The following is a 23,062-nucleotide window of genomic DNA, read 5'->3' on the forward strand; positions in this document are numbered from 1 at the left end:
TGTCACACATATTTGGCCTGCAACTTTCTGTGCGACAAATTCAGACAGGAAAAATCAGTATAAATCCTTAGAAAATTATCCCCCAGTGTCTCCATCTGCTGGCGGTATTGAATAAGCATTGCTGCACTGATGGGGTATGCATTAGACGAAAAAAAAGAAGAAAAAGAAGAATAATACGCCCAGAAAAGAGGCGAAAAGGAGAAAAACGTAAAAAAACGTGAAAAAAAAGTAAGAGGAAGAGAAGGGAAAAAAAGGTGGAAATGGGTTTAAAAGTGATTTCGGCGGAGAATATATATATATATATATATATATATATATATATATATATATATGCGCACACACACACATAGATATAAACGTATTCTCCGTTGAGATATTGCAGCCGCTGCTGTGTCCAGGCCCAGGAGCCTTAGCACTGTGCTGTGATGTCACTCAATACCACTGACATCACTAGGTGTAAACAACATCTCTCCTTTGCTGTGTATGTGACTATGGAGCTGTTTGGTGATGTCGTCTATTACGGCCTTCATAGAAGCAACAGGAGATTGTTGCATCCATCTTGAACCCTCAGAACTACAGTGCTATGATGTCACTCACTTCCACAGGACTTGCAGAGTGTAAACAACAACAACCCAGCTTTGTTGTGTATGTAACCAAAGGGATTTGTGATGTCACCTAGAACCTTCACAGCAGCGACAGCTTTATGAGGAGCATCAGCACTGCTCTGCCTGAGCAGAACCATCACCGCCATAGGTTGTCAAATAACCCGGATTTAACCCACACAGGTAAGTCCAATGGGGTGCAGGCATGTCCTCTATGCTTACAGCTTCCCGTGGGTGTTGGTTTGATACCGTTTGGGGACAGCCAAGGAGGCATCTGCAGGCAACAAAGGTAGGTGTGTGCTTGTGTGTGTGTTTCCTATGCAGATCCTAAGCCCAGTGTCACATGCAAGTAGGAGGAGTAAGAAGGGTTCCTGGCAAATCCGGGTTATGGATTGCATTTAAAAAGGCCCCGTGGGAGTGCAATGGGCCCCTGTCTTGCTGCTTAGCAATAATGGTATGGGTTTAGGTTCTGCTGTGTGTACTGGTGGTTGACTGCCCCCCAGCCCAGAGTGTGCATGGAAAATTGTCTGGCAGCCTCCCTGACAGCAAGCAGTGATAGTGCCCATGAAGGGGACCTTGTTGGGCCCGCCCCTTTCACGGTTATCGCTTCTCGGCCTTTTGGCTAAGATCAAGTGTAGTATCTGTTCTTATCAGTTTAATATCTGATACGTCCCCTATCTGGGGACCATATATTAAATGGATTTTTGAGAACGGGGGCCGATTTCGAAGCTTGCTTCCGTCGCCCTATGCATTGACCCGATATGGCAGTATCTTCGGGTACAGTGCACCACCCCCTTACAGGGTTAAAAAGAAAGATTCCTACTTTCATTGCTACCTGCTTGCTGGCTAGCCAGCTAGCCAGCCCTGTGGGCCTTGCTGCTGCTGCAGCCAATAAACAAAAGGTGGTGCTGCTGCTGCTTCTGCTGCTTCTGCTTCTGCTTGTGTCTGGCCCCTGTTGGAGCGTCCAGGCACAGGACTTCTGCTGCTGCTGACTAAATGGCCTCCTTAATTGGATCATTTGAGTAGCCAGCACACCTGTGCAGGTAGGGCATGACATGATAGGCAGCTGCCTTGATAGCGGGTGGGTGCTGAATGTTCCTAATTGACAAAATAAGATTAATGCTTATGAAGAAATATAAAATCTCATCCCTTCCCCAATATCGCGCCACACCCCTACCCCTTAATTCCCTGGTTGAACGTGATGGACATATGTCTTTTTTCGACCGTACTAACTATGTAACTATGTAACATAACATGGGGGGGGGGGGGGTCTCCTGGCTGTTCACACAGGTGTGTCATTGCTGTACATTGACCATGCATTGCTTCTGTGGTATTGCAAAGGCAAAGACAAATGCTTCCAGCCATCCATTGCACTAATGGATTGGTCATCAGCTGGCTGTCTATGTCCCGCATCAATATAGACCAAAGTACAGAGGGTTAGGCTATGCTATTGTGCACCTACCTGATGCATCAGAAGGTGCGAGGCCCTTGCTAAATTCTGTGCACAGACTTTGAGATCTATGCTTTAGACTGTATCTAAACCTGCTCCAACATGGACTGACATTCTGGCCTACTTTCAGCCGATGCGACTTGTCTGTCGCTGAACAGTCGCTTTTTATGTATTCAGCACCTATGTATAATGTTGTAAAAATGCTCTAGAAGCTAAAGTCGCAGAAATGTCACACATATTTGGCCTGCAACTTTCTGTGCGACAAATTCAGACAGGAAAAATCAGTATAAATCCTTAGAAAATTATCCCCCAGTGTCTCCATCTGCTGGCGGTATTGAATAAGCATTGCTGCACTGATGGGGTATGCATTAGACGAAAAAAAAGAAGAAAAAGAAGAATAATACGCCCAGAAAAGAGGCGAAAAGGAGAAAAACGTAAAAAAACGTGAAAAAAAAGTAAGAGGAAGAGAAGGGAAAAAAAGGTGGAAATGGGTTTAAAAGTGATTTCGGCGGAGAAATATATATATATATATATATATATATATATATATATATATATATATATATATATGCGCACACACACACATAGATATAAACGTATTCTCCGTTGAGATATTGCAGCCGCTGCTGTGTCCAGGCCCAGGAGCCTTAGCACTGTGCTGTGATGTCACTCAATACCACTGACATCACTAGGTGTAAACAACATCTCTCCTTTGCTGTGTATGTGACTATGGAGCTGTTTGGTGATGTCGTCTATTACGGCCTTCATAGAAGCAACAGGAGATTGTTGCATCCATCTTGAACCCTCAGAACTACAGTGCTATGATGTCACTCACTTCCACAGGCCTTGCAGAGTGTAAACAACAACAACCCAGCTTTGTTGTGTATGTAACCAAAGGGATTTGTGATGTCACCTAGAACCTTCACAGCAGCGACAGCTTTATGAGGAGCATCAGCACTGCTCTGCCTGAGCAGAACCATCACCGCCATAGGTTGTCAAATAACCCGGATTTAACCCACACAGGTAAGTCCAATGGGGTGCAGGCATGTCCTCTATGCTTACAGCTTCCCGTGGGTGTTGGTTTGATACCGTTTGGGGACAGCCAAGGAGGCATCTGCAGGCAACAAAGGTAGGTGTGTGCTTGTGTGTGTGTTTCCTATGCAGATCCTAAGCCCAGTGTCACATGCAAGTAGGAGGAGTAAGAAGGGTTCCTGGCAAATCCGGGTTATGGATTGCATTTAAAAAGGCCCCGTGGGAGTGCAATGGGCCCCTGTCTTGCTGCTTAGCAATAATGGTATGGGTTTAGGTTCTGCTGTGTGTACTGGTGGTTGACTGCCCCCCAGCCCAGAGTGTGCATGGAAAATTGTCTGGCAGCCTCCCTGACAGCAAGCAGTGATAGTGCCCATGAAGGGGACCTTGTTGGGCCCGCCCCTTTCACGGTTATCGCTTCTCGGCCTTTTGGCTAAGATCAAGTGTAGTATCTGTTCTTATCAGTTTAATATCTGATACGTCCCCTATCTGGGGACCATATATTAAATGGATTTTTGAGAACGGGGGCCGATTTCGAAGCTTGCTTCCGTCGCCCTATGCATTGACCCGATATGGCAGTATCTTCGGGTACAGTGCACCACCCCCTTACAGGGTTAAAAAGAAAGATTCCTACTTTCATTGCTACCTGCTTGCTGGCTAGCCAGCTAGCCAGCCCTGTGGGCCTTGCTGCTGCTGCAGCCAATAAACAAAAGGTGGTGCTGCTGCTGCTTCTGCTGCTTCTGCTTCTGCTTGTGTCTGGCCCCTGTTGGAGCGTCCAGGCACAGGACTTCTGCTGCTGCTGACTAAATGGCCTCCTTAATTGGATCATTTGAGTAGCCAGCACACCTGTGCAGGTAGGGCATGACATGATAGGCAGCTGCCTTGATAGCGGGTGGGTGCTGAATGTTCCTAATTGACAAAATAAGATTAATGCTTATGAAGAAATATAAAATCTCATCTCTTCCCCAATATCGCGCCACACCCCTACCCCTTAATTCCCTGGTTGAACGTGATGGACATATGTCTTTTTTCGACCGTACTAACTATGTAACTATGTAACATAACATGGGGGGGGGGGGGGTCTCCTGGCTGTTCACACAGGTGTGTCATTGCTGTACATTGACCATGCATTGCTTCTGTGGTATTGCAAAGGCAAAGACAAATGCTTCCAGCCATCCATTGCACTAATGGATTGGTCATCAGCTGGCTGTCTATGTCCCGCATCAATATAGACCAAAGTACAGAGGGTTAGGCTATGCTATTGTGCACCTACCTGATGCATCAGAAGGTGCGAGGCCCTTGCTAAATTCTGTGCACAGACTTTGAGATCTATGCTTTAGACTGTATCTAAACCTGCTCCAACATGGACTGACATTCTGGCCTACTTTCAGCCGATGCGACTTGTCTGTCGCTGAACAGTCGCTTTTTATGTATTCAGCACCTATGTATAATGTTGTAAAAATGCTCTAGAAGCTAAAGTCGCAGAAATGTCACACATATTTGGCCTGCAACTTTCTGTGCGACAAATTCAGACAGGAAAAATCAGTATAAATCCTTAGAAAATTATCCCCCAGTGTCTCCATCTGCTGGCGGTATTGAATAAGCATTGCTGCACTGATGGGGTATGCATTAGACGAAAAAAAAGAAGAAAAAGAAGAATAATACGCCCAGAAAAGAGGCGAAAAGGAGAAAAACGTAAAAAAACGTGAAAAAAAAGTAAGAGGAAGAGAAGGGAAAAAAAGGTGGACATGGGTTTAAAAGTGATTTCGGCGGAGAAATATATATATATATATATATATATATATATATATATATATATATGCGCACACACACACATAGATATAAACGTATTCTCCGTTGAGATATTGCAGCCGCTGCTGTGTCCAGGCCCAGGAGCCTTAGCACTGTGCTGTGATGTCACTCAATACCACTGACATCACTAGGTGTAAACAACATCTCTCCTTTGCTGTGTATGTGACTATGGAGCTGTTTGGTGATGTCGTCTATTACGGCCTTCATAGAAGCAACAGGAGATTGTTGCATCCATCTTGAACCCTCAGAACTACAGTGCTATGATGTCACTCACTTCCACAGGCCTTGCAGAGTGTAAACAACAACAACCCAGCTTTGTTGTGTATGTAACCAAAGGGATTTGTGATGTCACCTAGAACCTTCACAGCAGCGACAGCTTTATGAGGAGCATCAGCACTGCTCTGCCTGAGCAGAACCATCACCGCCATAGGTTGTCAAATAACCCGGATTTAACCCACACAGGTAAGTCCAATGGGGTGCAGGCATGTCCTCTATGCTTACAGCTTCCCGTGGGTGTTGGTTTGATACCGTTTGGGGACAGCCAAGGAGGCATCTGCAGGCAACAAAGGTAGGTGTGTGCTTGTGTGTGTGTTTCCTATGCAGATCCTAAGCCCAGTGTCACATGCAAGTAGGAGGAGTAAGAAGGGTTCCTGGCAAATCCGGGTTATGGATTGCATTTAAAAAGGCCCCGTGGGAGTGCAATGGGCCCCTGTCTTGCTGCTTAGCAATAATGGTATGGGTTTAGGTTCTGCTGTGTGTACTGGTGGTTGACTGCCCCCCAGCCCAGAGTGTGCATGGAAAATTGTCTGGCAGCCTCCCTGACAGCAAGCAGTGATAGTGCCCATGAAGGGGACCTTGTTGGGCCCGCCCCTTTCACGGTTATCGCTTCTCGGCCTTTTGGCTAAGATCAAGTGTAGTATCTGTTCTTATCAGTTTAATATCTGATACGTCCCCTATCTGGGGACCATATATTAAATGGATTTTTGAGAACGGGGGCCGATTTCGAAGCTTGCTTCCGTCGCCCTATGCATTGACCCGATATGGCAGTATCTTCGGGTACAGTGCACCACCCCCTTACAGGGTTAAAAAGAAAGATTCCTACTTTCATTGCTACCTGCTTGCTGGCTAGCCAGCTAGCCAGCCCTGTGGGCCTTGCTGCTGCTGCAGCCAATAAACAAAAGGTGGTGCTGCTGCTGCTTCTGCTGCTTCTGCTTCTGCTTGTGTCTGGCCCCTGTTGGAGCGTCCAGGCACAGGACTTCTGCTGCTGCTGACTAAATGGCCTCCTTAATTGGATCATTTGAGTAGCCAGCACACCTGTGCAGGTAGGGCATGACATGATAGGCAGCTGCCTTGATAGCGGGTGGGTGCTGAATGTTCCTAATTGACAAAATAAGATTAATGCTTATGAAGAAATATAAAATCTCATCCCTTCCCCAATATCGCGCCACACCCCTACCCCTTAATTCCCTGGTTGAACGTGATGGACATATGTCTTTTTTCGACCGTACTAACTATGTAACTATGTAACATAACATGGGGGGGGGGGGTCTCCTGGCTGTTCACACAGGTGTGTCATTGCTGTACATTGACCATGCATTGCTTCTGTGGTATTGCAAAGGCAAAGACAAATGCTTCCAGCCATCCATTGCACTAATGGATTGGTCATCAGCTGGCTGTCTATGTCCCGCATCAATATAGACCAAAGTACAGAGGGTTAGGCTATGCTATTGTGCACCTACCTGATGCATCAGAAGGTGCGAGGCCCTTGCTAAATTCTGTGCACAGACTTTGAGATCTATGCTTTAGACTGTATCTAAACCTGCTCCAACATGGACTGACATTCTGGCCTACTTTCAGCCGATGCGACTTGTCTGTCGCTGAACAGTCGCTTTTTATGTATTCAGCACCTATGTATAATGTTGTAAAAATGCTCTAGAAGCTAAAGTCGCAGAAATGTCACACATATTTGGCCTGCAACTTTCTGTGCGACAAATTCAGACAGGAAAAATCAGTATAAATCCTTAGAAAATTATCCCCCAGTGTCTCCATCTGCTGGCGGTATTGAATAAGCATTGCTGCACTGATGGGGTATGCATTAGACGAAAAAAAAGAAGAAAAAGAAGAATAATACGCCCAGAAAAGAGGCGAAAAGGAGAAAAACGTAAAAAAACGTGAAAAAAAAGTAAGAGGAAGAGAAGGGAAAAAAAGGTGGAAATGGGTTTAAAAGTGATTTCGGCGGAGAAATATATATATATATATATATATATATATATATATATATATATATGCGCACACACACACATAGATATAAACGTATTCTCCGTTGAGATATTGCAGCCGCTGCTGTGTCCAGGCCCAGGAGCCTTAGCACTGTGCTGTGATGTCACTCAATACCACTGACATCACTAGGTGTAAACAACATCTCTCCTTTGCTGTGTATGTGACTATGGAGCTGTTTGGTGATGTCGTCTATTACGGCCTTCATAGAAGCAACAGGAGATTGTTGCATCCATCTTGAACCCTCAGAACTACAGTGCTATGATGTCACTCACTTCCACAGGCCTTGCAGAGTGTAAACAACAACAACCCAGCTTTGTTGTGTATGTAACCAAAGGGATTTGTGATGTCACCTAGAACCTTCACAGCAGCGACAGCTTTATGAGGAGCATCAGCACTGCTCTGCCTGAGCAGAACCATCACCGCCATAGGTTGTCAAATAACCCGGATTTAACCCACACAGGTAAGTCCAATGGGGTGCAGGCATGTCCTCTATGCTTACAGCTTCCCGTGGGTGTTGGTTTGATACCGTTTGGGGACAGCCAAGGAGGCATCTGCAGGCAACAAAGGTAGGTGTGTGCTTGTGTGTGTGTTTCCTATGCAGATCCTAAGCCCAGTGTCACATGCAAGTAGGAGGAGTAAGAAGGGTTCCTGGCAAATCCGGGTTATGGATTGCATTTAAAAAGGCCCCGTGGGAGTGCAATGGGCCCCTGTCTTGCTGCTTAGCAATAATGGTATGGGTTTAGGTTCTGCTGTGTGTACTGGTGGTTGACTGCCCCCCAGCCCAGAGTGTGCATGGAAAATTGTCTGGCAGCCTCCCTGACAGCAAGCAGTGATAGTGCCCATGAAGGGGACCTTGTTGGGCCCGCCCCTTTCACGGTTATCGCTTCTCGGCCTTTTGGCTAAGATCAAGTGTAGTATCTGTTCTTATCAGTTTTCATGCTGGTGGGGATGGGTGCTGCATGGAGGATGCAGGTGTACCAGGGCTTTCCGGGGCTGGTTCTGAGGAATCAGCTCGACGGCTGCCCCGATGTGACCTGTTCCCTCCGGGTCTCGCCATGAGGCTGAGAGGGTCTAGAGCCGAGGTACTTTTGTGCCTCGGGGAGTGGTGACCCCGAGGTGCCGAAACTCACTGGGAGAATAGGCTCACTGAGTTGAAGCACGGGCACCATAATCTCTTCACCTTGTGGCACTCACCTCTTGATTCCCGGCCTTCTGGCTAGGATCAGAGAAATTTTTATAGATCCGGCCGGATGTCCGGGCAGTATATCTGCACACATTCACTTATTTATTTTTTTGTCTCACTGTGTCACTTTTTGCGTGTTGTGTGTTCACAGGATTTGTCAGGATGCGGTAGCCCTTCTGGGTGTCCCTCCTGGCGGTCTAGGGGAGGTGTGTGTGGCCATTAGGTTCCGCACCTCCCTGCAAACACCCCGGGTACCCCTGCTTTGGCAGGGTACCTACCGCAATCGGCTCTGCGGGCAGATACCTTGGCCAACGCCAAGGGGGATGCCGGGAGCATTTGTGGTCCCCTAGTAGCTTTGGCGAAAAGGGACATCGAACCTGGAACCTCGCAGGTACCTTTTGGTCCGGAGGCGAAGGGTAAGGTTTGTTGGGGGGCCTCTCTCCTATCGGAGAAGGGCTTGCGATAGACCGCATCCTTTGTGCACGTTTTTTTAGTGTAACACGTTTGCACTTTTTCTTGCACTTTGGGTGAATCGAAAGCACGTTCCTCGGCTTTAGATAAAAAAAAAAAAAATCTGTTCTTATCAGTTTAATATCTGATACGTCCCCTATCTGGGGACCATATATTAAATGGATTTTTGAGAACGGGGGCCGATTTCGAAGCTTGCTTCCGTCGCCCTATGCATTGACCCGATATGGCAGTATCTTCGGGTACAGTGCACCACCCCCTTACAGGGTTAAAAAGAAAGATTCCTACTTTCATTGCTACCTGCTTGCTGGCTAGCCAGCTAGCCAGCCCTGTGGGCCTTGCTGCTGCTGCAGCCAATAAACAAAAGGTGGTGCTGCTGCTGCTTCTGCTGCTTCTGCTTCTGCTTGTGTCTGGCCCCTGTTGGAGCGTCCAGGCACAGGACTTCTGCTGCTGCTGACTAAATGGCCTCCTTAATTGGATCATTTGAGTAGCCAGCACACCTGTGCAGGTAGGGCATGACATGATAGGCAGCTGCCTTGATAGCGGGTGGGTGCTGAATGTTCCTAATTGACAAAATAAGATTAATGCTTATGAAGAAATATAAAATCTCATCCCTTCCCCAATATCGCGCCACACCCCTACCCCTTAATTCCCTGGTTGAACGTGATGGACATATGTCTTTTTTCGACCGTACTAACTATGTAACTATGTAACATAACATGGGGGGGGGGGGGTCTCCTGGCTGTTCACACAGGTGTGTCATTGCTGTACATTGACCATGCATTGCTTCTGTGGTATTGCAAAGGCAAAGACAAATGCTTCCAGCCATCCATTGCACTAATGGATTGGTCATCAGCTGGCTGTCTATGTCCCGCATCAATATAGACCAAAGTACAGAGGGTTAGGCTATGCTATTGTGCACCTACCTGATGCATCAGAAGGTGCGAGGCCCTTGCTAAATTCTGTGCACAGACTTTGAGATCTATGCTTTAGACTGTATCTAAACCTGCTCCAACATGGACTGACATTCTGGCCTACTTTCAGCCGATGCGACTTGTCTGTCGCTGAACAGTCGCTTTTTATGTATTCAGCACCTATGTATAATGTTGTAAAAATGCTCTAGAAGCTAAAGTCGCAGAAATGTCACACATATTTGGCCTGCAACTTTCTGTGCGACAAATTCAGACAGGAAAAATCAGTATAAATCCTTAGAAAATTATCCCCCAGTGTCTCCATCTGCTGGCGGTATTGAATAAGCATTGCTGCACTGATGGGGTATGCATTAGACGAAAAAAAAGAAGAAAAAGAAGAATAATACGCCCAGAAAAGAGGCGAAAAGGAGAAAAACGTAAAAAAACGTGAAAAAAAAGTAAGAGGAAGAGAAGGGAAAAAAAGGTGGAAATGGGTTTAAAAGTGATTTCGGCGGAGAAATATATATATATATATATATATATATATATATATATATATATGCGCACACACACACATAGATATAAACGTATTCTCCGTTGAGATATTGCAGCCGCTGCTGTGTCCAGGCCCAGGAGCCTTAGCACTGTGCTGTGATGTCACTCAATACCACTGACATCACTAGGTGTAAACAACATCTCTCCTTTGCTGTGTATGTGACTATGGAGCTGTTTGGTGATGTCGTCTATTACGGCCTTCATAGAAGCAACAGGAGATTGTTGCATCCATCTTGAACCCTCAGAACTACAGTGCTATGATGTCACTCACTTCCACAGGCCTTGCAGAGTGTAAACAACAACAACCCAGCTTTGTTGTGTATGTAACCAAAGGGATTTGTGATGTCACCTAGAACCTTCACAGCAGCGACAGCTTTATGAGGAGCATCAGCACTGCTCTGCCTGAGCAGAACCATCACCGCCATAGGTTGTCAAATAACCCGGATTTAACCCACACAGGTAAGTCCAATGGGGTGCAGGCATGTCCTCTATGCTTACAGCTTCCCGTGGGTGTTGGTTTGATACCGTTTGGGGACAGCCAAGGAGGCATCTGCAGGCAACAAAGGTAGGTGTGTGCTTGTGTGTGTGTTTCCTATGCAGATCCTAAGCCCAGTGTCACATGCAAGTAGGAGGAGTAAGAAGGGTTCCTGGCAAATCCGGGTTATGGATTGCATTTAAAAAGGCCCCGTGGGAGTGCAATGGGCCCCTGTCTTGCTGCTTAGCAATAATGGTATGGGTTTAGGTTCTGCTGTGTGTACTGGTGGTTGACTGCCCCCCAGCCCAGAGTGTGCATGGAAAATTGTCTGGCAGCCTCCCTGACAGCAAGCAGTGATAGTGCCCATGAAGGGGACCTTGTTGGGCCCGCCCCTTTCACGGTTATCGCTTCTCGGCCTTTTGGCTAAGATCAAGTGTAGTATCTGTTCTTATCAGTTTAATATCTGATACGTCCCCTATCTGGGGACCATATATTAAATGGATTTTTGAGAACGGGGGCCGATTTCGAAGCTTGCTTCCGTCGCCCTATGCATTGACCCGATATGGCAGTATCTTCGGGTACAGTGCACCACCCCCTTACAGGGTTAAAAAGAAAGATTCCTACTTTCATTGCTACCTGCTTGCTGGCTAGCCAGCTAGCCAGCCCTGTGGGCCTTGCTGCTGCTGCAGCCAATAAACAAAAGGTGGTGCTGCTGCTGCTTCTGCTGCTTCTGCTTCTGCTTGTGTCTGGCCCCTGTTGGAGCGTCCAGGCACAGGACTTCTGCTGCTGCTGACTAAATGGCCTCCTTAATTGGATCATTTGAGTAGCCAGCACACCTGTGCAGGTAGGGCATGACATGATAGGCAGCTGCCTTGATAGCGGGTGGGTGCTGAATGTTCCTAATTGACAAAATAAGATTAATGCTTATGAAGAAATATAAAATCTCATCCCTTCCCCAATATCGCGCCACACCCCTACCCCTTAATTCCCTGGTTGAACGTGATGGACATATGTCTTTTTTCGACCGTACTAACTATGTAACTATGTAACATAACATGGGGGGGGGGGGGTCTCCTGGCTGTTCACACAGGTGTGTCATTGCTGTACATTGACCATGCATTGCTTCTGTGGTATTGCAAAGGCAAAGACAAATGCTTCCAGCCATCCATTGCACTAATGGATTGGTCATCAGCTGGCTGTCTATGTCCCGCATCAATATAGACCAAAGTACAGAGGGTTAGGCTATGCTATTGTGCACCTACCTGATGCATCAGAAGGTGCGAGGCCCTTGCTAAATTCTGTGCACAGACTTTGAGATCTATGCTTTAGACTGTATCTAAACCTGCTCCAACATGGACTGACATTCTGGCCTACTTTCAGCCGATGCGACTTGTCTGTCGCTGAACAGTCGCTTTTTATGTATTCAGCACCTATGTATAATGTTGTAAAAATGCTCTAGAAGCTAAAGTCGCAGAAATGTCACACATATTTGGCCTGCAACTTTCTGTGCGACAAATTCAGACAGGAAAAATCAGTATAAATCCTTAGAAAATTATCCCCCAGTGTCTCCATCTGCTGGCGGTATTGAATAAGCATTGCTGCACTGATGGGGTATGCATTAGACGAAAAAAAAGAAGAAAAAGAAGAATAATACGCCCAGAAAAGAGGCGAAAAGGAGAAAAACGTAAAAAAACGTGAAAAAAAAGTAAGAGGAAGAGAAGGGAAAAAAAGGTGGAAATGGGTTTAAAAGTGATTTCGGCGGAGAAATATATATATATATATATATATATATATATATATATATATATATATATGCGCACACACACACATAGATATAAACGTATTCTCCGTTGAGATATTGCAGCCGCTGCTGTGTCCAGGCCCAGGAGCCTTAGCACTGTGCTGTGATGTCACTCAATACCACTGACATCACTAGGTGTAAACAACATCTCTCCTTTGCTGTGTATGTGACTATGGAGCTGTTTGGTGATGTCGTCTATTACGGCCTTCATAGAAGCAACAGGAGATTGTTGCATCCATCTTGAACCCTCAGAACTACAGTGCTATGATGTCACTCACTTCCACAGGCCTTGCAGAGTGTAAACAACAACAACCCAGCTTTGTTGTGTATGTAACCAAAGGGATTTGTGATGTCACCTAGAACCTTCACAGCAGCGACAGCTTTATGAGGAGCATCAGCACTGCTCTGCCTGAGCAGAACCATCACCGCCATAGGTTGTCAAATAACCCGGATTTAACCCACACAGGTAAGTCCAATGGGGTGCAGGCATGTCCTCTATGCTTACAGCTTCCCGTGGGTGTTGGTTTGATACCGTTTGGGGACAGCCAAGGAGGCATCTGCAGGCAACAAAGGTAGGTGTGTGCTTGTGTGTGTGTTTCCTATGCAGATCCTAAGCCCAGTGTCACATGCAAGTAGGAGGAGTAAGAAGGGTTCCTGGCAAATCCGGGTTATGGATTGCATTTAAAAAGGCCCCGTGGGAGTGCAATGGGCCCCTGTCTTGCTGCTTAGCAATAATGGTATGGGTTTAGGTTCTGCTGTGTGTACTGGTGGTTGACTGCCCCCCAGCCCAGAGTGTGCATGGAAAATTGTCTGGCAGCCTCCCTGACAGCAAGCAGTGATAGTGCCCATGAAGGGGACCTTGTTGGGCCCGCCCCTTTCACGGTTATCGCTTCTCGGCCTTTTGGCTAAGATCAAGTGTAGTATCTGTTCTTATCAGTTTAATATCTGATACGTCCCCTATCTGGGGACCATATATTAAATGGATTTTTGAGAACGGGGGCCGATTTCGAAGCTTGCTTCCGTCGCCCTATGCATTGACCCGATATGGCAGTATCTTCGGGTACAGTGCACCACCCCCTTACAGGGTTAAAAAGAAAGATTCCTACTTTCATTGCTACCTGCTTGCTGGCTAGCCAGCTAGCCAGCCCTGTGGGCCTTGCTGCTGCTGCAGCCAATAAACAAAAGGTGGTGCTGCTGCTGCTTCTGCTTCTGCTTGTGTCTGGCCCCTGTTGGAGCGTCCAGGCACAGGACTTCTGCTGCTGCTGACTAAATGGCCTCCTTAATTGGATCATTTGAGTAGCCAGCACACCTGTGCAGGTAGGGCATGACATGATAGGCAGCTGCCTTGATAGCGGGTGGGTGCTGAATGTTCCTAATTGACAAAATAAGATTAATGCTTATGAAGAAATATAAAATCTCATCCCTTCCCCAATATCGCGCCACACCCCTACCCCTTAATTCCCTGGTTGAACGTGATGGACATATGTCTTTTTTCGACCGTACTAACTATGTAACTATGTAACATAACATGGGGGGGGGGGGGGTCTCCTGGCTGTTCACACAGGTGTGTCATTGCTGTACATTGACCATGCATTGCTTCTGTGGTATTGCAAAGGCAAAGACAAATGCTTCCAGCCATCCATTGCACTAATGGATTGGTCATCAGCTGGCTGTCTATGTCCCGCATCAATATAGACCAAAGTACAGAGGGTTAGGCTATGCTATTGTGCACCTACCTGATGCATCAGAAGGTGCGAGGCCCTTGCTAAATTCTGTGCACAGACTTTGAGATCTATGCTTTAGACTGTATCTAAACCTGCTCCAACATGGACTGACATTCTGGCCTACTTTCAGCCGATGCGACTTGTCTGTCGCTGAACAGTCGCTTTTTATGTATTCAGCACCTATGTATAATGTTGTAAAAATGCTCTAGAAGCTAAAGTCGCAGAAATGTCACACATATTTGGCCTGCAACTTTCTGTGCGACAAATTCAGACAGGAAAAATCAGTATAAATCCTTAGAAAATTATCCCCCAGTGTCTCCATCTGCTGGCGGTATTGAATAAGCATTGCTGCACTGATGGGGTATGCATTAGACGAAAAAAAAGAAGAAAAAGAAGAATAATACGCCCAGAAAAGAGGCGAAAAGGAGAAAAACGTAAAAAAACGTGAAAAAAAAGTAAGAGGAAGAGAAGGGAAAAAAAGGTGGAAATGGGTTTAAAAGTGATTTCGGCGGAGATATATATATATATATATATATATATATATATATATATATATATATATATATATGCGCACACACACACATAGATATAAACGTATTCTCCGTTGAGATATTGCAGCCGCTGCTGTGTCCAGGCCCAGGAGCCTTAGCACTGTGCTGTGATGTCACTCAATACCACTGACATCACTAGGTGTAAACAACATCTCTCCTTTGCTGTGTATGTGACTATGGAGCTGTTTGGTGATGTCGTCTATTACGGCCTTCATAGAAGCAACAGGAGATTGTTGCATCCATCTTGAACCCTCAGAACTACAGTGCTATGATGTCACTCACTTCCACAGGCCTTGCAGAGTGTAAACAACAACAACCCAGCTTTGTTGTGTATGTAACCAAAGGGATTTGTGATGTCACCTAGAACCTTCACAGCAGCGACAGCTTTATGAGGAGCATCAGCACTGCTCTGCCTGAGCAGAACCATCACCGCCATAGGTTGTCAAATAACCCGGATTTAACCCACACAGGTAAGTCCAATGGGGTGCAGGCATGTCCTCTATGCTTACAGCTTCCCGTGGGTGTTGGTTTGATACCGTTTGGGGACAGCCAAGGAGGCATCTGCAGGCAACAAAGGTAGGTGTGTGCTTGTGTGTGTGTTTCCTATGCAGATCCTAAGCCCAGTGTCACATGCAAGTAGGAGGAGTAAGAAGGGTTCCTGGCAAATCCGGGTTATGGATTGCATTTAAAAAGGCCCCGTGGGAGTGCAATGGGCCCCTGTCTTGCTGCTTAGCAATAATGGTATGGGTTTAGGTTCTGCTGTGTGTACTGGTGGTTGACTGCCCCCCAGCCCAGAGTGTGCATGGAAAATTGTCTGGCAGCCTCCCTGACAGCAAGCAGTGATAGTGCCCATGAAGGGGACCTTGTTGGGCCCGCCCCTTTCACGGTTATCGCTTCTCGGCCTTTTGGCTAAGATCAAGTGTAGTATCTGTTCTTATCAGTTTAATATCTGATACGTCCCCTATCTGGGGACCATATATTAAATGGATTTTTGAGAACGGGGGCCGATTTCGAAGCTTGCTTCCGTCGCCCTATGCATTGACCCGATATGGCAGTATCTTCGGGTACAGTGCACCACCCCCTTACAGGGTTAAAAAGAAAGATTCCTACTTTCATTGCTACCTGCTTGCTGGCTAGCCAGCTAGCCAGCCCTGTGGGCCTTGCTGCTGCTGCAGCCAATAAACAAAAGGTGGTGCTGCTGCTGCTTCTGCTGCTTCTGCTTCTGCTTGTGTCTGGCCCCTGTTGGAGCGTCCAGGCACAGGACTTCTGCTGCTGCTGACTAAATGGCCTCCTTAATTGGATCATTTGAGTAGCCAGCACACCTGTGCAGGTAGGGCATGACATGATAGGCAGCTGCCTTGATAGCGGGTGGGTGCTGAATGTTCCTAATTGACAAAATAAGATTAATGCTTATGAAGAAATATAAAATCTCATCCCTTCCCCAATATCGCGCCACACCCCTACCCCTTAATTCCCTGGTTGAACGTGATGGACATATGTCTTTTTTCGACCGTACTAACTATGTAACTATGTAACATAACATGGGGGGGGGGGGGTCTCCTGGCTGTTCACACAGGTGTGTCATTGCTGTACATTGACCATGCATTGCTTCTGTGGTATTGCAAAGGCAAAGACAAATGCTTCCAGCCATCCATTGCACTAATGGATTGGTCATCAGCTGGCTGTCTATGTCCCGCATCAATATAGACCAAAGTACAGAGGGTTAGGCTATGCTATTGTGCACCTACCTGATGCATCAGAAGGTGCGAGGCCCTTGCTAAATTCTGTGCACAGACTTTGAGATCTATGCTTTAGACTGTATCTAAACCTGCTCCAACATGGACTGACATTCTGGCCTACTTTCAGCCGATGCGACTTGTCTGTCGCTGAACAGTCGCTTTTTATGTATTCAGCACCTATGTATAATGTTGTAAAAATGCTCTAGAAGCTAAAGTCGCAGAAATGTCACACATATTTGGCCTGCAACTTTCTGTGCGACAAATTCAGACAGGAAAAATCAGTATAAATCCTTAGAAAATTATCCCCCAGTGTCTCCATCTGCTGGCGGTATTGAATAAGCATTGCTGCACTGATGGGGTATGCATTAGACGAAAAAAAAGAAGAAAAAGAAGAATAATACGCCCAGAAAAGAGGCGAAAAGGAGAAAAACGTAAAAAAACGTGAAAAAAAAGTAAGAGGAAGAGAAGGGAAAAAAAGGTGGAAATGGGTTTAAAAGTGATTTCGGCGGAGAATATATATATATATATATATATATATATATATATATATATATATATATATGCGCACACACACACATAGATATAAACGTATTCTCCGTTGAGATATTGCAGCCGCTGCTGTGTCCAGGCCCAGGAGCCTTAGCACTGTGCTGTGATGTCACTCAATACCACTGACATCACTAGGTGTAAACAACATCTCTCCTTTGCTGTGTATGTGACTATGGAGCTGTTTGGTGATGTCGTCTATTACGGCCTTCATAGAAGCAGGAGATTGTTGCATCCATCTTGAACCCTCAGAACTACAGTGCTATGATGTCACTCACTTCCACAGGCCTTGCAGAGTGTAAACAACAACAACCCAGCTTTGTTGTGTATGTAACCAAAGGGATTTGTGATGTCACCTAGAACCTTCACAGCAGCGACAGCTTTATGAGGAGCATCAGCACTGCTCTGCCTGAGCAGAACCATCACCGCCATAGGTTGTCAAATAACCCGGATTTAACCCACACAGGTAAGTCCAATGGGGTGCAGGCATGTCCTCTATGCTTACAGCTTCCCGTGGGTGTTGGTTTGATACCGTTTGGGGACAGCCAAGGAGGCATCTGCAGGCAACAAAGGTAGGTGTGTGCTTGTGTGTGTGTTTCCTATGCAGATCCTAAGCCCAGTGTCACATGCAAGTAGGAGGAGTAAGAAGGGTTCCTGGCAAATCCGGGTTATGGATTGCATTTAAAAAGGCCCCGTGGGAGTGCAATGGGCCCCTGTCTTGCTGCTTAGCAATAATGGTATGGGTTTAGGTTCTGCTGTGTGTACTGGTGGTTGACTGCCCCCCAGCCCAGAGTGTGCATGGAAAATTGTCTGGCAGCCTCCCTGACAGCAAGCAGTGATAGTGCCCATGAAGGGGACCTTGTTGGGCCCGCCCCTTTCACGGTTATCGCTTCTCGGCCTTTTGGCTAAGATCAAGTGTAGTATCTGTTCTTATCAGTTTAATATCTGATACGTCCCCTATCTGGGGACCATATATTAAATGGATTTTTGAGAACGGGGGCCGATTTCGAAGCTTGCTTCCGTCGCCCTATGCATTGACCCGATATGGCAGTATCTTCGGGTACAGTGCACCACCCCCTTACAGGGTTAAAAAGAAAGATTCCTACTTTCATTGCTACCTGCTTGCTGGCTAGCCAGCTAGCCAGCCCTGTGGGCCTTGCTGCTGCTGCAGCCAATAAACAAAAGGTGGTGCTGCTGCTGCTTCTGCTGCTTCTGCTTCTGCTTGTGTCTGGCCCCTGTTGGAGCGTCCAGGCACAGGACTTCTGCTGCTGCTGACTAAATGGCCTCCTTAATTGGATCATTTGAGTAGCCAGCACACCTGTGCAGGTAGGGCATGACATGATAGGCAGCTGCCTTGATAGCGGGTGGGTGCTGAATGTTCCTAATTGACAAAATAAGATTAATGCTTATGAAGAAATATAAAATCTCATCCCTTCCCCAATATCGCGCCACACCCCTACCCCTTAATTCCCTGGTTGAACGTGATGGACATATGTCTTTTTTCGACCGTACTAACTATGTAACTATGTAACATAACATGGGGGGGGGGGGGTCTCCTGGCTGTTCACACAGGTGTGTCATTGCTGTACATTGACCATGCATTGCTTCTGTGGTATTGCAAAGGCAAAAACAAATGCTTCCAGCCATCCATTGCACTAATGGATTGGTCATCAGCTGGCTGTCTATGTCCCGCATCAATATAGACCAAAGTACAGAGGGTTAGGCTATGCTATTGTGCACCTACCTGATGCATCAGAAGGTGCGAGGCCCTTGCTAAATTCTGTGCACAGACTTTGAGATCTATGCTTTAGACTGTATCTAAACCTGCTCCAACATGGACTGACATTCTGGCCTACTTTCAGCCGATGCGACTTGTCTGTCGCTGAACAGTCGCTTTTTATGTATTCAGCACCTATGTATAATGTTGTAAAAATGCTCTAGAAGCTAAAGTCGCAGAAATGTCACACATATTTGGCCTGCAACTTTCTGTGCGACAAATTCAGACAGGAAAAATCAGTATAAATCCTTAGAAAATTATCCCCCAGTGTCTCCATCTGCTGGCGGTATTGAATAAGCATTGCTGCACTGATGGGGTATGCATTAGACGAAAAAAAAGAAGAAAAAGAAGAATAATACGCCCAGAAAAGAGGCGAAAAGGAGAAAAACGTAAAAAAACGTGAAAAAAAAGTAAGAGGAAGAGAAGGGAAAAAAAGGTGGAAATGGGTTTAAAAGTGATTTCGGCGGAGAAATATATATATATATATATATATATATATATATATATATATATATATGCGCACACACACACATAGATATAAACGTATTCTCCGTTGAGATATTGCAGCCGCTGCTGTGTCCAGGCCCAGGAGCCTTAGCACTGTGCTGTGATGTCACTCAATACCACTGACATCACTAGGTGTAAACAACATCTCTCCTTTGCTGTGTATGTGACTATGGAGCTGTTTGGTGATGTCGTCTATTACGGCCTTCATAGAAGCAACAGGAGATTGTTGCATCCATCTTGAACCCTCAGAACTACAGTGCTATGATGTCACTCACTTCCACAGGCCTTGCAGAGTGTAAACAACAACAACCCAGCTTTGTTGTGTATGTAACCAAAGGGATTTGTGATGTCACCTAGAACCTTCACAGCAGCGACAGCTTTATGAGGAGCATCAGCACTGCTCTGCCTGAGCAGAACCATCACCGCCATAGGTTGTCAAATAACCCGGATTTAACCCACACAGGTAAGTCCAATGGGGTGCAGGCATGTCCTCTATGCTTACAGCTTCCCGTGGGTGTTGGTTTGATACCGTTTGGGGACAGCCAAGGAGGCATCTGCAGGCAACAAAGGTAGGTGTGTGCTTGTGTGTGTGTTTCCTATGCAGATCCTAAGCCCAGTGTCACATGCAAGTAGGAGGAGTAAGAAGGGTTCCTGGCAAATCCGGGTTATGGATTGCATTTAAAAAGGCCCCGTGGGAGTGCAATGGGCCCCTGTCTTGCTGCTTAGCAATAATGGTATGGGTTTAGGTTCTGCTGTGTGTACTGGTGGTTGACTGCCCCCCAGCCCAGAGTGTGCATGGAAAATTGTCTGGCAGCCTCCCTGACAGCAAGCAGTGATAGTGCCCATGAAGGGGACCTTGTTGGGCCCGCCCCTTTCACGGTTATCGCTTCTCGGCCTTTTGGCTAAGATCAAGTGTAGTATCTGTTCTTATCAGTTTAATATCTGATACGTCCCCTATCTGGGGACCATATATTAAATGGATTTTTGAGAACGGGGGCCGATTTCGAAGCTTGCTTCCGTCGCCCTATGCATTGACCCGATATGGCAGTATCTTCGGGTACAGTGCACCACCCCCTTACAGGGTTAAAAAGAAAGATTCCTACTTTCATTGCTACCTGCTTGCTGGCTAGCCAGCTAGCCAGCCCTGTGGGCCTTGCTGCTGCTGCAGCCAATAAACAAAAGGTGGTGCTGCTGCTGCTTCTGCTGCTTCTGCTTCTGCTTGTGTCTGGCCCCTGTTGGAGCGTCCAGGCACAGGACTTCTGCTGCTGCTGACTAAATGGCCTCCTTAATTGGATCATTTGAGTAGCCAGCACACCTGTGCAGGTAGGGCATGACATGATAGGCAGCTGCCTTGATAGCGGGTGGGTGCTGAATGTTCCTAATTGACAAAATAAGATTAATGCTTATGAAGAAATATAAAATCTCATCCCTTCCCCAATATCGCGCCACACCCCTACCCCTTAATTCCCTGGTTGAACGTGATGGACATATGTCTTTTTTCGACCGTACTAACTATGTAACTATGTAACATAACATGGGGGGGGGGGGGTCTCCTGGCTGTTCACACAGGTGTGTCATTGCTGTACATTGACCATGCATTGCTTCTGTGGTATTGCAAAGGCAAAGACAAATGCTTCCAGCCATCCATTGCACTAATGGATTGGTCATCAGCTGGCTGTCTATGTCCCGCATCAATATAGACCAAAGTACAGAGGGTTAGGCTATGCTATTGTGCACCTACCTGATGCATCAGAAGGTGCGAGGCCCTTGCTAAATTCTGTGCACAGACTTTGAGATCTATGCTTTAGACTGTATCTAAACCTGCTCCAACATGGACTGACATTCTGGCCTACTTTCAGCCGATGCGACTTGTCTGTCGCTGAACAGTCGCTTTTTATGTATTCAGCACCTATGTATAATGTTGTAAAAATGCTCTAGAAGCTAAAGTCGCAGAAATGTCACACATATTTGGCCTGCAACTTTCTGTGCGACAAATTCAGACAGGAAAAATCAGTATAAATCCTTAGAAAATTATCCCCCAGTGTCTCCATCTGCTGGCGGTATTGAATAAGCATTGCTGCACTGATGGGGTATGCATTAGACGAAAAAAAAGAAGAAAAAGAAGAATAATACGCCCAGAAAAGAGGCGAAAAGGAGAAAAACGTAAAAAAACGTGAAAAAAAAGTAAGAGGAAGAGAAGGGAAAAAAAGGTGGAAATGGGTTTAAAAGTGATTTCGGCGGAGAAATATATATATATATATATATATATATATATATATATATATATATATATATATATGCGCACACACACACATAGATATAAACGTATTCTCCGTTGAGATATTGCAGCCGCTGCTGTGTCCAGGCCCAGGAGCCTTAGCACTGTGCTGTGATGTCACTCAATACCACTGACATCACTAGGTGTAAACAACATCTCTCCTTTGCTGTGTATGTGACTATGGAGCTGTTTGGTGATGTCGTCTATTACGGCCTTCATAGAAGCAACAGGAGATTGTTTTGCATCCATCTTGAACCCTCAGAACTACAGTGCTATGATGTCACTCACTTCCACAGGCCTTGCAGAGTGTAAACAACAACAACCCAGCTTTGTTGTGTATGTAACCAAAGGGATTTGTGATGTCACCTAGAACCTTCACAGCAGCGACAGCTTTATGAGGAGCATCAGCACTGCTCTGCCTGAGCAGAACCATCACCGCCATAGGTTGTCAAATAACCCGGATTTAACCCACACAGGTAAGTCCAATGGGGTGCAGGCATGTCCTCTATGCTTACAGCTTCCCGTGGGTGTTGGTTTGATACCGTTTGGGGACAGCCAAGGAGGCATCTGCAGGCAACAAAGGTAGGTGTGTGCTTGTGTGTGTGTTTCCTATGCAGATCCTAAGCCCAGTGTCACATGCAAGTAGGAGGAGTAAGAAGGGTTCCTGGCAAATCCGGGTTATGGATTGCATTTAAAAAGGCCCCGTGGGAGTGCAATGGGCCCCTGTCTTGCTGCTTAGCAATAATGGTATGGGTTTAGGTTCTGCTGTGTGTACTGGTGGTTGACTGCCCCCCAGCCCAGAGTGTGCATGGAAAATTGTCTGGCAGCCTCCCTGACAGCAAGCAGTGATAGTGCCCATGAAGGGGACCTTGTTGGGCCCGCCCCTTTCACGGTTATCGCTTCTCGGCCTTTTGGCTAAGATCAAGTGTAGTATCTGTTCTTATCAGTTTAATATCTGATACGTCCCCTATCTGGGGACCATATATTAAATGGATTTTTGAGAACGGGGGCCGATTTCGAAGCTTGCTTCCGTCGCCCTATGCATTGACCCGATATGGCAGTATCTTCGGGTACAGTGCACCACCCCCTTACAGGGTTAAAAAGAAAGATTCCTACTTTCATTGCTACCTGCTTGCTGGCTAGCCAGCTAGCCAGCCCTGTGGGCCTTGCTGCTGCTGCAGCCAATAAACAAAAGGTGGTGCTGCTGCTGCTTCTGCTGCTTCTGCTTCTGCTTGTGTCTGGCCCCTGTTGGAGCGTCCAGGCACAGGACTTCTGCTGCTGCTGACTAAATGGCCTCCTTAATTGGATCATTTGAGTAGCCAGCACACCTGTGCAGGTAGGGCATGACATGATAGGCAGCTGCCTTGATAGCGG

General features: G+C 46.4%; 9 non-coding genes and 2 pseudogenes across 9 annotated transcripts; all 11 read left to right on the plus strand.

Annotated features, from left to right (window-relative positions):
- Positions 1–1,204: 1,204 nt before the first annotated feature.
- LOC130339466 (U2 spliceosomal RNA) lies at positions 1,205–1,395 on the plus strand. The gene has a single exon (XR_008879836.1). It is a non-coding gene; the product is annotated as a U2 spliceosomal RNA (small nuclear RNA).
- A 2,099-nt stretch (positions 1,396–3,494) lies between these two features.
- LOC130339467 (U2 spliceosomal RNA) lies at positions 3,495–3,685 on the plus strand. The gene has a single exon (XR_008879837.1). It is a non-coding gene; the product is annotated as a U2 spliceosomal RNA (small nuclear RNA).
- Positions 3,686–5,774: 2,089 nt separating this feature from the next.
- LOC130339468 (U2 spliceosomal RNA) lies at positions 5,775–5,965 on the plus strand. The gene has a single exon (XR_008879838.1). It is a non-coding gene; the product is annotated as a U2 spliceosomal RNA (small nuclear RNA).
- Positions 5,966–8,052: 2,087 nt separating this feature from the next.
- On the plus strand, positions 8,053–8,212 carry LOC130339502 (U2 spliceosomal RNA; annotated as a pseudogene).
- Positions 8,213–8,902: 690 nt separating this feature from the next.
- On the plus strand, positions 8,903–9,082 carry LOC130339494 (U2 spliceosomal RNA; annotated as a pseudogene).
- Positions 9,083–11,168: 2,086 nt separating this feature from the next.
- Positions 11,169–11,359, plus strand: LOC130339469 (U2 spliceosomal RNA). Its single transcript, XR_008879839.1, has one exon. It is a non-coding gene; the product is annotated as a U2 spliceosomal RNA (small nuclear RNA).
- Positions 11,360–13,451: 2,092 nt separating this feature from the next.
- LOC130339470 (U2 spliceosomal RNA) lies at positions 13,452–13,642 on the plus strand. Its single transcript, XR_008879840.1, has one exon. It is a non-coding gene; the product is annotated as a U2 spliceosomal RNA (small nuclear RNA).
- Positions 13,643–15,730: 2,088 nt separating this feature from the next.
- On the plus strand, positions 15,731–15,921 carry LOC130339472 (U2 spliceosomal RNA). Its single transcript, XR_008879842.1, has one exon. It is a non-coding gene; the product is annotated as a U2 spliceosomal RNA (small nuclear RNA).
- Positions 15,922–18,011: 2,090 nt separating this feature from the next.
- On the plus strand, positions 18,012–18,202 carry LOC130339473 (U2 spliceosomal RNA). Its single transcript, XR_008879843.1, has one exon. It is a non-coding gene; the product is annotated as a U2 spliceosomal RNA (small nuclear RNA).
- A 2,090-nt stretch (positions 18,203–20,292) lies between these two features.
- LOC130339475 (U2 spliceosomal RNA) lies at positions 20,293–20,483 on the plus strand. The gene has a single exon (XR_008879844.1). It is a non-coding gene; the product is annotated as a U2 spliceosomal RNA (small nuclear RNA).
- Positions 20,484–22,583: 2,100 nt separating this feature from the next.
- On the plus strand, positions 22,584–22,774 carry LOC130339476 (U2 spliceosomal RNA). The gene has a single exon (XR_008879845.1). It is a non-coding gene; the product is annotated as a U2 spliceosomal RNA (small nuclear RNA).
- The last annotated feature ends 288 nt before the right edge of the window (positions 22,775–23,062 follow it).

Source organism: Hyla sarda, unplaced genomic scaffold (genome assembly GCF_029499605.1).
Source record: "Hyla sarda isolate aHylSar1 unplaced genomic scaffold, aHylSar1.hap1 scaffold_544, whole genome shotgun sequence".
In the NCBI taxonomy this organism is placed as follows: Eukaryota; Metazoa; Chordata; class Amphibia; order Anura; family Hylidae; genus Hyla; species Hyla sarda.